This window comes from Myotis yumanensis, unplaced genomic scaffold (assembly GCF_028538775.1).
Source record: "Myotis yumanensis isolate MYYU_CA2020_CCGP unplaced genomic scaffold, mMyoYum1.0.hap1 SCAF_9, whole genome shotgun sequence".
In the NCBI taxonomy this organism is placed as follows: domain Eukaryota; kingdom Metazoa; phylum Chordata; class Mammalia; order Chiroptera; family Vespertilionidae; genus Myotis; species Myotis yumanensis.
Genome location: NW_027223760.1, coordinates 55,563,842 through 55,577,984, shown reverse-complemented (window position 1 = coordinate 55,577,984; position 14,143 = coordinate 55,563,842). Strand labels below are relative to the sequence as shown.

At 38.9% G+C, this 14,143-nt stretch overlaps 1 protein-coding gene across 4 annotated transcripts in view; it reads left to right on the top strand.

Annotated features, from left to right (window-relative positions):
- The first annotated feature begins 420 nt into the window (after positions 1–420).
- DGKB (diacylglycerol kinase beta) overlaps positions 421–14,143 on the top strand; it is a 526,570-nt gene continuing 512,847 nt past the window's right edge. For 2 of the 4 annotated variants that reach the window (XM_070424376.1, XM_070424373.1), the window contains exon 1: positions 910–1,044. The gene's annotated coding sequence lies outside the window, so the exon portion shown is untranslated. The other 2 variants (XM_070424374.1, XM_070424375.1) reach the window with 2 other exon arrangements.

Sequence of the window (14,143 nt, the reverse complement as noted above, 5' to 3'; positions counted from 1 at the left end):
CTTTACTTTTTTCTTTTCACAGATCCTCTAGTCACCTGCTCTCAGGTTACCACGTCCGACTGTGGAAAGAGAGTGCGCCGCTATTACAGTCACTGGAAGTGGGTGAAGCAGATGATTGATGAACAATGAGCCATCAAGGACTAGAGTTAGAGAGAGGAGACAAGTCTCAGGTTTCCCGTCCGAGGGGAAACGTATCCTGAATGGCAGTAATTGCACTGAATGGAGCTTCATGTCCCAACAATAGCCACTCCTACCTGCACAGTCTCCTGCCTCGTCTTGCAAGGGGTCCCGCAGTTCAACAGCTCTAAAGCATGCCTCCCTGGCTCATTATTCTCTGAGCTGCACGGCAATAGTAGCAGCGGCAGCCAGAGCGAGGCAGGGCTGTGGCAGCCACGCAGACTGCCTCCCCCTCAACACACACACACACACACACACACACACACACACACACTCACCCCCCAGATTTCCAATATCGGAGCGTCTGGATGTAAATCAAGGACTCAAAGCGACGCGAGAACAGCATGAGTCACGGACAACAGGTATTTCATCCCTGACAAATGCCGTTTCCCTGCGATGCTTGTTGGTGTGGATCATACAGCCATCCTCCGGGTAACTAGCTCGAGTGGGAGACTGGAGGTGGCCGGGAGCAGAGGGAAGTGGGAGGAGTGAGAGGTGGGGAAGGAGGCGGGGGTGAGGGGGATGTCCAAGATGACTTTCAGGCTCCGCTGCTTTTGAGTTGCAAATTTTCGGGGGCTGGCAGCTGCGGGCAGCCTGCGCTGCGGGGCTGGGAGTGGATTTCCATCTCCTCCGGCACTAGTTAGCACGGGCGTGTGATCTGGGAGGGGGAGGGAGGGAGGAGGAGATGCTGCGAGCGGAGTTCTTGAAGCGCCACTCCTCCGGGGACGTGGAGCGGCGAGGGAGCTGGTGCTGAGCCGGGCATGTCAATGGGAAGGATCCCGGGAGCTGGCTAGTCCCCGCTCCTCCCGGAGCAGCCGCGGCTCCCACCGCCGAGATGCGCCCAGCCTTCGCCTGCATCGCGCTGCAGTAAGTTCCACTCGACGTGGGTAGGGTAGCAGTTGGAGTGGCTTCTGGGTAGGCGGGGTGGGGGAAGGGAAGCCGAGAAGAAATGGCCAGGAAAGTTAGAAAAGCAGGGCTTTGGCTTCCCCGGGAGATGGCACCTGGGTTTGCCTGCCCGACGCTGGCCCTCGTTGTGCTGCCATCGGGTACTCAGGTATTTGCAGACCGATGCCCTGGTTGGTGGTCAGGCAGAGAGCCCCCTGTCCATTGTGATCTGAGGCCACGAAACGGGCATTGCGCTGTGGATGGCCTGGCCAGAGTGGTCTCCGGAAAGTTACTCATGGGTGCAAGTTGCTTTTCCAAAGGAAACTGGCGAAGAGGCCGGCCGGCCTTGACTCTCAGATGGCTGTGCTAATTGTGAGAAGTTTCCTTGCGGACTGATTCCTCATCTGTGAAAGAAAGAAGCCAGCAAACAAAACCCCAAAGTCTTAGATTTACTTTATTGAATCAGAATGAAACGTGAAGTAGGTCTCCAGATAACTGCTAGGCAACAGCCTGGGCGACACTGATGATATGATAAACACGCAAATACTCCTGGGTGGGTGGACCGCGCAGGGCTCCCCTGATTTCTCACCACTGCACTGATTTCCTCTCCTTGCTAAAGGGTCCCTTCCTTGTGACTTCAAAGTGGCGGTTTTAACTGATGACTTTATTCTTAGAACTAAGCAGCATTGTGTGCACTGGCAAAAAACAAAGAAAAGAAACAAGGCTTTAAAAACTTCTAAAAAACAACCTCAACTGGTTGCCCCAGCTGCAGATAACCAACTCTTCTAAAAGAAGGTAAAAATAGGTCAGCCAGGGCCAGCCCGTTGTAAAGCAAATGTGAATGCCAGCAAAACACTAAAGGTCTTTTCTGTCAGGAAAACCATAAATAATGAATTTAAAAAACTTGGAGTATCTAATCAGTCCTTTTTTACACTGAACAGATTTTAATAATGAAGAAAAATTAAAAGAATTCCTCAAGCAGAAAGGCTATATTATAGAAAACTGTTAGAGTGAGTTGTAAGATCATTGAAGAAATTACTGTATTATTATAGTCTTCTCCAAGAAGGATTATGAAAAAAAGAAAAACAGGTTATCCAAACTAGTACGCAGAGTTTTAAGCTGGATACTTAAACACGCTACCAAAACTTCTATAGGATAAAGGGGTATCAAAACTTATGAAATAACTATTGTGAAATGCAAAGTATGTGCTTCTGAAATTCTCCGTCAATAGAAAAGAGGAAACTAAGAATCACTCTTATCCTATTATTTTTGTTTTAAATTGTGTTACCTTTTTCTCTAACCTACCTAATTTTCATTATTTTAATAAAAATAATATATCCTGAATGTAATGCATTACTTTGCCTACCCGTGTCGGGTATCTCCAGATATAATATTTCCGCCATTGTTGAAATATCCAATTTGTTAGAGGCAATTCATCCCACATAAACACATAATTTCTCAGTGCAAAAACTCAACAAATGAATTTGCAAGTCACTGAGTAAATATATATTTCAGGGAATATATTTGTTATGACAGTTCATGTATGAGGACAGCTAAAACTTTTAGACAGCAATAAAAAAGAAAAGGAAATATCTACATAAAAACTCAAAGAATATAGTTGGAGCAAGTTGTAGGCTGTCCCTTGATACCCTAGAACAGGTCATTTACCTGCACTTTGAGTATTTAGCTAAAGAGAAGAAAAATCATGTTGAGAGCATGATTGGAATTGACAGGAATTTGGTTTGAATAGGAATTTATCAGAACTTCTTTAAGATAGAGACTTAGGTAGGTGGAGTTTGAGTTTTGGGACTTACATTGCTTCATATTTTGGTTGTTTTAATGGTAGGCAAACCTCATGTTATGTCTGAGAAGATTTTCAAACCCATTTTGGAAATGGAACAATTATTTTAAGGTTTAAACCACTGGTAAGGTTTGCTGGGGTAGTGTCTGAATTGGACAAATATTTTATGACTCCTGGTTTTCCTTGCACACCACTGAAAGAAGGAATATGTACTTGTAGCCAGACTAGCCAGACTGAGATAATTTCTGGTCCCTCAATCTAATTCTGCCTACTAATAATGACGATGATGCTGACATAGACACTTGGAATGACATTGTAAGAATATCCTATCTAAATGCTTCTCCTCCTGGCTGACTTCAGAAACAGAACTGCACTTATGTAGGCATGCTACTTTGCAGTATCCTTTTAAAAGTAATAGGGGGGTAAGAGATCAACCGAAGGACTTGTATGCATGCATATAAGCATAACCAATGGACATAAGACACTGGGGGTAGGGAAAGCCAGGGGATTGTCAAGGGCGGGGGGATAAAAAGGAGACATATGTAATACTTTTTGTAATACTTTAAGCAATAAAACAATAAAAAATAAATAAAAGTAATACCTCTTAGCCTAGGAGCACTTGCCTGGAGTAAGCTCCAGGCAAAAATTTTAAAGAAGCCACTTCCAATTGCCCCTTTCCCATCTCTGGCATTTTCTCTCTCTCTTGCAAAGCACCAACACAAAATCTTACCTCAAGTGAGAATCCCCTGCACCTGCTCACTCTTAGGTATTAATTATGAAGTAAATTCAACTCCTTGATAGCTTCTGGGGTTATTTGCATGTATGATTTGCCACCCAATGCATGACTAGTGCCAAGTTATTTGGCTGGAACTGGGTTAAACACTTTGAATGTCTTGTCTATATGGGATAACGGAGATGCCTTTCTCTCTCATTCATAAGAAACTCAACCCCAGAGGAATAAGCAAACTGCCTAAAGCAGTGATGGCGAACCTTTTGAGCTCAGCATGTCAGCATTTTGAAAAACCCTAACTTAACTCTGGTGCCGTGTCACATATAGAAATTTTTTGATATTTGCAACCGTAGTAAAACAAAGACTTATATTTTTGATATTTATTTTATATATTTAAATGCCATTTAACAAAGAAAAATCAACCAAAAAAATGAGTTCGCGTGTCACCTCTGACACGCATGTCATAGGTTCGCCATCACTGGTCTAAAGCAACATGTCTAGTCAATGGTGGGCTGGGATTAGCCCCTACGTGTGACTAGGCTAACACTTTGCCACCTCATTTTGTTATAGATCAAGTTCAGGGAGTTTATTGTTGAGAGTGTTTGAGAAATCATACCAGTCTGGGCAGAATTCCCTGCTCTATTGATACCCAAGATTAGATCTACCTAAATTAGAACCTAAATTGACCCGAAAACTTGGCATACTCAACCATTCCAATTTTAGTGCTTTGCTCTGGCTTCATGAACTGTGGAAATAAAGCTGGGACATCTTTGCCAAGAAAGATGATGGGAGTTAGTATGGGAGAAGAGGAGTTGGAAGTTCCGAACACCAAGAGGGATGAAGGGAAAAAAGGGATCACAGGGCGGGTGGCTGGTGTGAGATCTTGTCTAGATTCTGTGTCCTGTGGGAGTCCTAAAAGCAAACTCTTTGGGCTGTGTGTGATTTTTAATGTCACAGATGTAGCATAGACTTAAACATCTCTTTAAATAGTTGTAAGGTCTGATTATGGAAATTAGATTAGTCTTGTCTTCAGATGATCTTTACGTATTTTTTCTTAAGAGTGAAAATAATGATTCAAAGGAAAGTAGGGGAGAAAGGCCAGATGATGACTGAAGAGGTAGAACAGTGTATGAAAATATCACTGGTTCTTGCATAATCACTTTAGAAAATTTGCCAGTTAAAAAAAAAAAAGACATCTTTAACTGATGGGGATAAAAACAAAATGGTTCATTTAGGTAAAAATTTGAAGTGTTAAGGACAATAATATGATTACTGTCACTTGTCTTTTTATCATAGAAGACAGGCACTAACAAGGAATAAGATTTAAAAAAAAGTAATGGGCATAAAGCCAAATAATATTTTTAAGATTGGTCTTTCTCAGCACACTAAATTTAAACAGCTGCAATTCTTTTTAAAGTGTTATCTGAGTCAACAATTTGAAATGAAGGATTTACTTTTTCACAGAGAATCTATATTGTAAGTTTGAAACAAGATGTCTTTGACTCAGTTGTTTGGTATTGGCAATATGCCAATCAGTACATACCAAAGAGCACAAAAGCTGTTACATCCCAAATCAGAGTATGAATGTATATATATGCTTCATAAGGAAAGTTGGTGCTACTGAACTATTGCCACACACACACACACACACACACACACACACACAACACACACACACATATATATATATATATATATATATATATATATATATATATTTGAAAATACAATCACATTATTATGACATTACAGGTTAAAGTTAGGAATAGAGATGGAATAGAGATGATTTTTGAATGTGGGTCTTCAGCTCTCTTCTTTTAAAAAAAATATTTTTATTGATTTTTTTTAGAGAGAGGGAGAGGGAGAGAAAGAAACATTGATGTGAGAGTAAAATATCTATTGCCTTCCTCCTGCACACCCCCTACTGGGGATGGAGCCTGCAACCCTGGCATGTGCCCTGACCTGGAATTGAACTGGCAACCTTGTGGTGCACAGGACAACGCCCAACCAACCGAGCCTCACCGGCCAGAGTGCTCTTCTCGTTTAAAAATAATGACAGGAACTTTTATTAAGTACTTAGTACACTGCTTGTATAAGCATCTTGTACATTCAATCTTGAAAATACACTTATCATCCTTATTCCTGTTTTACAAAAGAGGAAACAGGGTTAAATGACTTACAGTTAGAAATGAGTAGGAATAAAGTTGGGGCGTGAATCAGAAGTCTGGCTCTAGAACCCATGCTTTTAACCAAAAGGTTCAAAGTCCACTCACTGTTAACTATCACTGGTTTGTTATAACCCTCTACAGTTCATGTTTTTTGTTCACCTTTAAAAAATGTTTTATTGATTTTTAGAGAGAGAGAGAGAGAGAGAGAGAGAGATAAAAACATTGATGAGAGAGAAACATCAACATCAACCAATATTTTATTGTTTGCCTGCCTCCTTTATGCCCCGCTGCTGTGGGACTGAACGCTAAGCCCAGGCATATGCCCTGACTGGGAATTGAACCCATGGCCTCCTGGTGCCTAGATTGACACTTAACTACCGAGTCACTCCAGTTTGTTCACCTCTTTTGTCTCTGCTTACAGCTATCTCTTTATTTTCTTTCTTGACTCCCAAATTCCTCTGCCCTCACTTCATTAGTGTTTTACCTGATGTGTCTTTATCCCTTAAGCTTCATGACCTTCTGAGATCCTATTTGGGATTTACCACTGGCCCAACTGCCCTCTGTGGTTCCACTGAAACTTGTGTAGGCTTTTCTTGTGAGTATGCCACAGAGGGATGGAATACTCTAGTTTCTACATTTGGGGAAGGGAACTAAACTTTATCTTTGGAACATTAGTGCAGAGCATAGTTTCTAATACAATATTGGAGATCAGTTAACACTTCTTTTTATTTCTTTTAAATATGTTTTTATTGATTTTAGAGAGAGAAGAGAGAGGGAGAGATAGAAACATCAGTTGGCTGCCTCCTGTATGCCCTGTACTGGGGATTGAGCCCACAACCCAGGCATATGCCCTGACTGGGAATTGAATGGCATACCTCTTGGTGTATGCGTGGACACTGAACCACTGAGCCACACAGGCTGGACAGTAAACACTTGTTTTATAAACTGAATTCAAAGCTCTAGTTCAATTCCCTGAAGAGATAGGTAGTTCCACTACCACAATCTTTAGCCCCCAAACGTTATAGAATGGTCTTTTAAATGCATTTCCAAGGTCTGAGGCAGATAGTATATTTTAATTAGTTGAACTTATAATTAGTATAAAATTACTCAAAAGACAGTTACCATCCTTTATAATAGGGGTGGGAAACTTTTTTTGTGTGTTTTTTTTTCTGCCAAGGGCCATTTGGATATTTATAACATCATTCACAGGCCATATATAATTATGTAATTATCAACTTAAAAATTAGCCTGCTATATTTGCTCAAACATTTAATTAACTCCCTGCTAATGCCCTGGCAGGGCCAGGCCAAATGATTTCGCTGGCCTTATACTGCCCATGGGCTGGATGTTCCCCATCCCTGCTGGATAATATTGAATATTTAAAATATAGGGCACAGTATTTGGGAATATGACAGTTGGCATATTTATTTCTAGGTCACTTTATTGAAAGTTTTAATGATAACTAATTTCTGGCACTAATGTATCTTTGGTGGGAGGAACAAATATTAGAATAAGTGGTTTATGAAAGATGTTTTCCTCTTGTGGGACAGTAGAGTGAAGTTGTAAAATGGTGCTTTTTAAAAATTGTTTTTTAAGCCCTTGTTTCCTTTGAGAAAGAATCTTGAGAAGATTTTGATTCAGATGTAGCTGACAAATATTGAGTCATATCTGTGAGCAGACATTAGAAACTGGATACCACTAAAGAAAAATGTAGAAATGGGTAGTGGTAGGAAAATCACTCCTTACTTCCCTTCCCCCAAAGAAGCAGTTTCAGTTTATGGGATAATTTGGATTTTACTTATTAATGATTGTGTAAATTTCTTTCATTTAATATTTGATTATTATAACCATGTTAACTGAACGGACATCACATATATTTGGTTTTCCAAATATAATATCTTTTTATTAAAAGTTTCATCTTGGATCAATCACCTCTATTCTCTTTCTAATCCACAAGTAGCAAGTATTCAATTTTAAACCAATGAAATAACAGATGGGATTAGAAGTGTTATAACTATTTAAAATCTCTTTGGAGTTCTTTAAACATAGTAATCTCAGAATGAGGTAGCTGGGCCTTCTTTTAAAATAGAATTTATTTTATTTTAAAGGGTCTTGGCTTATATAATGTTTGATTATTCATGATGGTGGAATTGTGGATTAAGATGTGGAGATATTTCTCAATATGCAAAGATGCTCATTTGAATTTCATCATTCCCTTCTTAGGCACTGTAATATAGGGGTTAAAACTTATTCTTTGCATTCAAATTGCCTGACCTTACATATTTACTACTTGGATGACCTTGAACAAGTAACTTAAATTTTATGCTTTACATTTCTCTTTGTAAAACAGGGATAATGAAAATGATATCCAGTTTGCAGAATTACATGATTTAATAGCATATAAGAGGCTTTGAACAGAAAGCACATGAATACTCAAAAATCTTTACAGTTTGCCTTGGCCAGTGTGGTTCAGTTGGTTGAGCATTGTCCCATGCACCAAAAGGTTGCTGGTTCAATTTCTGGTCGCACATGCCCCAATTGTGGGCTTGATCCCACAGTAGGGGGCTTGCAGGAGGCAGCCCACCCCTGTTTCACTCTCACATTGATGTTTCTCTCTCTCTCTCTCTCTCTCTCTCTCTCTCCCTCCCTTCCTCTCCATGAATGTAATAAAAACATATTTTAAAAATACTTTCAATTTATTATTTTCTATTTACTGGGGATTTTGTCTCAAGTAAAAAGGAAAGTATCAATAGCAAAGAAGATATTCTAAATAGAATCTAAATCTAAAAGCAGATTTAATTTTAGTTTTATAATTAATAAATATTTATGAGACTCATAAAACCTATTAAATGTTGTAATAAACACCCTACTTATATAAGATCTTCTTTATTTTCCCCAAAAGGTTTTTATTGAACTACAAAAGAATGATAACTTTTAATGAAGATAAATTAGATAACACATGTAGACACCCTCCAGAGAGTTGCTGGCGCCCAAGGAGCCCTCAGAAATTCATTCCCTTCCCCTTTCCTAAAACCATAATGAAAGTTCTTTCATTTTCTTCCTCTGACATTTTTAAAACAGTCACAGTTATTATCCACTTAATAGTACAAAATGATATTCTGTTTTTATCTATATTGACTACTCTGCTATTTGTACCTGAGCACACTGGGGAAATGTGACCTCTTATGGGAGGAACTCTATGACTACTTCAATCGACTCCTTTTGAAATAACTGAGCTGGAAGGGAGGGAGAAATAGAGGTGCTGTGGAAAAGCATTGCAGGAGCCTTGACCTGAAAACAGAACTTCAGGCTGAAAAGATGAGTTTGTACTTTATTCAGCAACTTGTTTTGCTGAGACAGAATGTTAGGAAATGTTTCTTTCTGGGCTTTTGACCAAGGAATCCCTTTGCTGGGTCCTTAATGAGAAGAAGTTAGGGCTAGGGAATTCTGGCATGCCTGCCTTTCACAGCAAGTATTTTAGAGATTGTAAGCAACACTCTGCTACTTCTGGGGAGTCTGAGGTTTATATAAGTAGACGGAGTTATTAAACACTATCACCTTAAGAAACAGAATTGTGAACACCATGACCCCATATCCTATCCCATCCTTCAGACATTGATGGGTTACTCTGTGCCAGGCCCAGGGAAGGAAGAGTAAAATAACAGACAAGTACCCACAGTACTGAAGGGACTTCAATGAAAGAGAAACATAGAAGCACATACTCCAAAAAAAAAAGGCAAGTACCTAATTTATTTGGTTATAATAAGTGCTATGAAAGAAAAAGCTGAAATCACTGTGGAACCCTACCACCCTCCTGTTATGCATTATTATTATTATTATCTATAATAAAGTTTCTGGTGTTGATGGTGAGAAGGGGATTATACATGAGAACTAATCCTTAAAATCAAGACAATTGAACTCAGAGTGAATCAGAATTTTAGAATTACTGAGCAAAACATTTTCATTCAGTCAAAAACATGCCTCCCACATTCTTCTTTCCTTTACCTTTACATTATAAGATTATTCAGCTTGTGGCAGCTTTAAAGATTAGAAAAATGCAAGTACTTAATGTTGCTTAGTAACTTCTCTTGCCTGTCATTTTGGGCAGCGCATAAACAACTTGTAACTTACCCACACTTGCCCCAAATTACTAGACTCCAGAAAGAGCACACAGGCTGATGAGTCACTTTGCTATCCTGTTGTTCTTAATAAGAGCTCTGATTACCAGGGTGGGTGCTTTATTGTTCCGTAATGTTACTTGCCACGCCACATGTCAGAAATTTCTGTTTGCCAAATAGAGGTCCTCTTGCTGTCACACATGGAAGAAAGCATAGCATGAAAGCCATTCAGGGAGGACTATTGTTCTGTTTTGGGTCCCTGGTTTTGAATGCACTCTACATGCTACTGTAAAACAGTGTGAAAGTGAAGCGGTGAGGTTTTTGAGTTTCATTCAGGCCACCTGCACAACAGCTTGGTGGTGCATTTGGTGTTTTTGCAACTACATGATCTTTCTAAGAGCACTTTAAAAAAAATGAGACCAATGGTTTCAATGTAGCTGTGATAATACTGCTATTCTTTATGGTTAGGCAATGTTCTTTAATTCTTGAAATTAGTAAAAAAGAAACAATAATAGTAAAAAAAGAATCAATAAGGGTATTGTTTGATGTATCTATATAGATAAAAGCCAAGTAGCTGGAATGACCAAAACGACTGGTCGCTATGACACTCACTGTGGCCAGCCAACTGGCCCGATTGGGGGCGGGGCTGGCCAGCCAACCTCCCACAGCCCCTACCCCAGCCAGCCAACCTCCCACGAACCCTTCCCCTGGCCGGCCGGACCCCGATCGCGGCCAATCGGGGCGGGCCAGGTGGAACCCACCCATGCACAAATTTGTGCACCAGGCCTCTAGTATATAAATAATATGGTAGTTCTCTATTGATCAAAATTTCTTCTCCAGTAAGTGTTAAAGAAAGCCATGTTGAAGGAATTAGCAGCTATAACCTACCACTGGGAACATCTGGGATGGAGAGAATGTGCATGCTCTCTGGTCTTTAACATCTGTTTTGCTGATCCTCATGAGTTAAAATCCAAACTGTGTTAAGACATATGGAAACATTGTTTGAGGAATGCTAATATCCGTGTTAAAAAAAGACAAGGGAAAGAAAGCTTTTCTTATCTAAACATTAAACAAAGTTAAATAGTTTTCTATTTTAAGGACTTCTTATAGTTCCTCAGATGCAAGTGTGTGTTGGAATCTCCAGGAGTGGGATTTAGCACAAACTTCCCTGATCTTATTTAATCACAGAATTCCTCCTCCTGGGAACGACTAGTACTTTTTCTTTGAAAACCCTACAATACAATTTGGGGGCCTTTCAGCATTCAGTTAATTCATTTAAAATTTTTTGAGCACCTATGGTATATCTGAATAGGTTCTGGGAAGAAAATGTTGACTAGAATGTGTGATATTGCCAGGTTCTAGTCCTAAATTAGGGGGTTGGAGGAAATACATGGATGTGGAAATTTAACACCATGGGCTACATGCAGCAATAGAAGTAGGTACATTGTAGGATGCTATAGGAGAGTAAGAGATTAAGAAATTAATTACAGATAATTTAGAATTTGAGCTGGATCTTGAGGGAAAGGAATATAAAAATATAAAGACAATAAACTAACTTACAAAGATGTGTAGAGGTAATTATTTTTTGTACCCTATTATAAAAGCCAGTACTCCTTTCATTCATACAAGCATAACTCTTGAATAAACAAATGGCTACATGAATAAAAAGATGAGAGCAGCAAATGGGAAAGAGATAAATCCATGGTGGTACAGATAGTACTTGATTCCTTTGAAGTAGGAAAAGAATATAAAGTGAGAGAGAAGATAATTTTAGGAAAACATCTTGGTGAAATCTAATATTTTTAGAGTATATTGGAGTATATGGACTGTAAAGAATGAAAATAAATTGTCTCAAAGGAGGAAACAGTAACAGAAATGTGTGGTATTCCGAAGACCAGGGGGGAAAACATAAGAAAAACAAAGTAATCCTCACTGCTGGATTATGCTGAGAGATTGAGATGAGGAATGAAAAATATCCATTGGATTTCACCACAAGGAGATCATTGGTGATCTGAGCTAAGAATGCTCTGCTGTAGTGATTGGGGTGGAACCTGGATGCAAATGTGTGGAGGAGAAATGAAGACAGAAGGTTTAAAAGACTGTACAGCTGTTTCTGGAGAATGAAAGAAGTTTGGAGGAGCTTTTACTTTTCTGAGATGGGAGTTTTTTAATGTGTTTAAATTGCCCGAGTAGTTGATGTGATTAAAAATACAGAAAAGAGACACTTAACAGATACTTCAGAACATGGAATTGAATAGGATCAAAGACATAGGAGGTATGGGTTGATTTTGATCAGAAGTAACATCCTCTATAAAAAAGAGAATGAAGAGAGAAAGGAGCAATCTAGATAGCTGTGTGGGTTTGGTAGTTAGTGCTAAATTGAGGATATTTCTGGAATTTAGTTTTTTTTTGGTAAAATTTGAATAAAGTGAAGAAAGTTTAAAGTTTGGACAAGTTTGGAGAGGTTATGAGCCAGATGTATCTGCTAGGATTTGAGCATTATTGGGGGGGCATTACAAATTTATAGTGAAAACAATTTACCTCAATGTGTGACTCCATTCAGCTGCTTGGGATGTGACATAGAAAACATAGAGTTCATTCAAGAGTTATTGATTTAATTTTCTTTGAATTTTATAATATCATCACCTACCCCCTCAGTATCATCTGCCATCTTATTACTCCTTCAGATTTAGAAATTTGGATGACAATTTTCCTTTATCAATATATGCTGTCATCATTATTATTGGTTAAGTGTATAGGTCAGTGATGGCGAACCTATGACACGCGTGTCAGAGGTGACACGTGGACTCATTTTTTTGGTTGATTTTTCTTTGTTAAATGGCATTTAAATATATAAAATAAATATCAAAAATATAAGTCTTTGTTTTACTATGGTTGCAAATATCAAAAAATTTCTATATGTGACACCCACTAGAGTTAAGTTAGGGTTTTTCAAAATGCTGACATGCTGAGCTCAAAAGGTTCGCCATCACTGGTATAAGTTGACAAGTCAATTAATACCCTACAGAAATTCCACTTCCATGTTAGGCAATAAATTCCGTTCTGAATCTTGGTATTTTCTGGAACATCTCATCTTTAAAATCATAAATTACCAATCAACAATCAATCACCTTGATCTCTCTACCTCCCATCAGTCTCCAGTACCTTGACACACCTTGTTTTCTTCCATGATTTTTTTCATTCACCCTCTCTCTTTACTATCCAGGCAAGAAGAACTAGGATAAAACTTAAATACCTTTTTTGCCCAAATCTTCATTTCTCTGTACTCTTTTCCTTCCATTTTACATCTAAGAAAATCCTTACCCTTTCTCAATTGAGCAATCTGGCTTTGCTCATTTGCTTGGAGTACCAAATGCTATTGAAAATCACAAAACCATGAAAATGGGTGTCATCATACATTTGTGATCTCCTGTCTCATTCTGACCCTGATGATTCTAAGTGCCCGCGTTTTCTTCCCCTTTCCATTCTCCACAAGTAGCTTCCTTATAAAGCCCTGCCACCTATGCTTCATATTTGCTGAAGAAACGAAAAACTTGGTATGTTTAACCTCTTCCTGTTTGTATCATTTATTTTTATTTTTGGTATTGGCATAATAATTTAAATTAAATTTGGGTTTTAATTTTAAAATTATTAATATTAGCCCCAGTCAGATAGCTCAGTTGGTTAGAGTGTCCTTTGTTGTTCCATACACCAAACGGTTACAGGTTTGATTCCTTGTAAGCACATGCCTAGGTTGCTGGTCTGATCCTGTGCGCTCTCTCCCTCTCGCTCTCTTTCCTTCTCTCTCTCCCTCTCTTCCTTTCCCTCCCTCCATTTCTCCCTTCCAGTCTCTAGACATATCCTTGGGTAAGGATTAAAAAAAAGTATTAATATCCAAAATTGCCTCAACCCTATTCTCCATCACTCCCCACCTTCTGTGTACCTATGCTTTTAGACAATGCTTCACAACACGGCCCCCTCTATCTCTTCAAGAATGTCTATTGTCACTCTTTTCTCTTCCAATCTAATGTTTCTCTGACATGAAGCTGCTTCAAATTCCCTTTCCGTCAGCATTTCTTTCTCATCTTACTTGCACTTCATTGTGTCTCCAGTTTTTATTTTCTCAGTGTACAAAACAAGTATCTAAAAAATACTAAATAAATAAGTGAAATTTGAAAATGGCTCTTTTTGTGATTGGGAGGTGATGAATTGTCTCATCGAATGTCTTCCTGGGTCAAAAATGTTTTTTTTTAATCTTTAAATC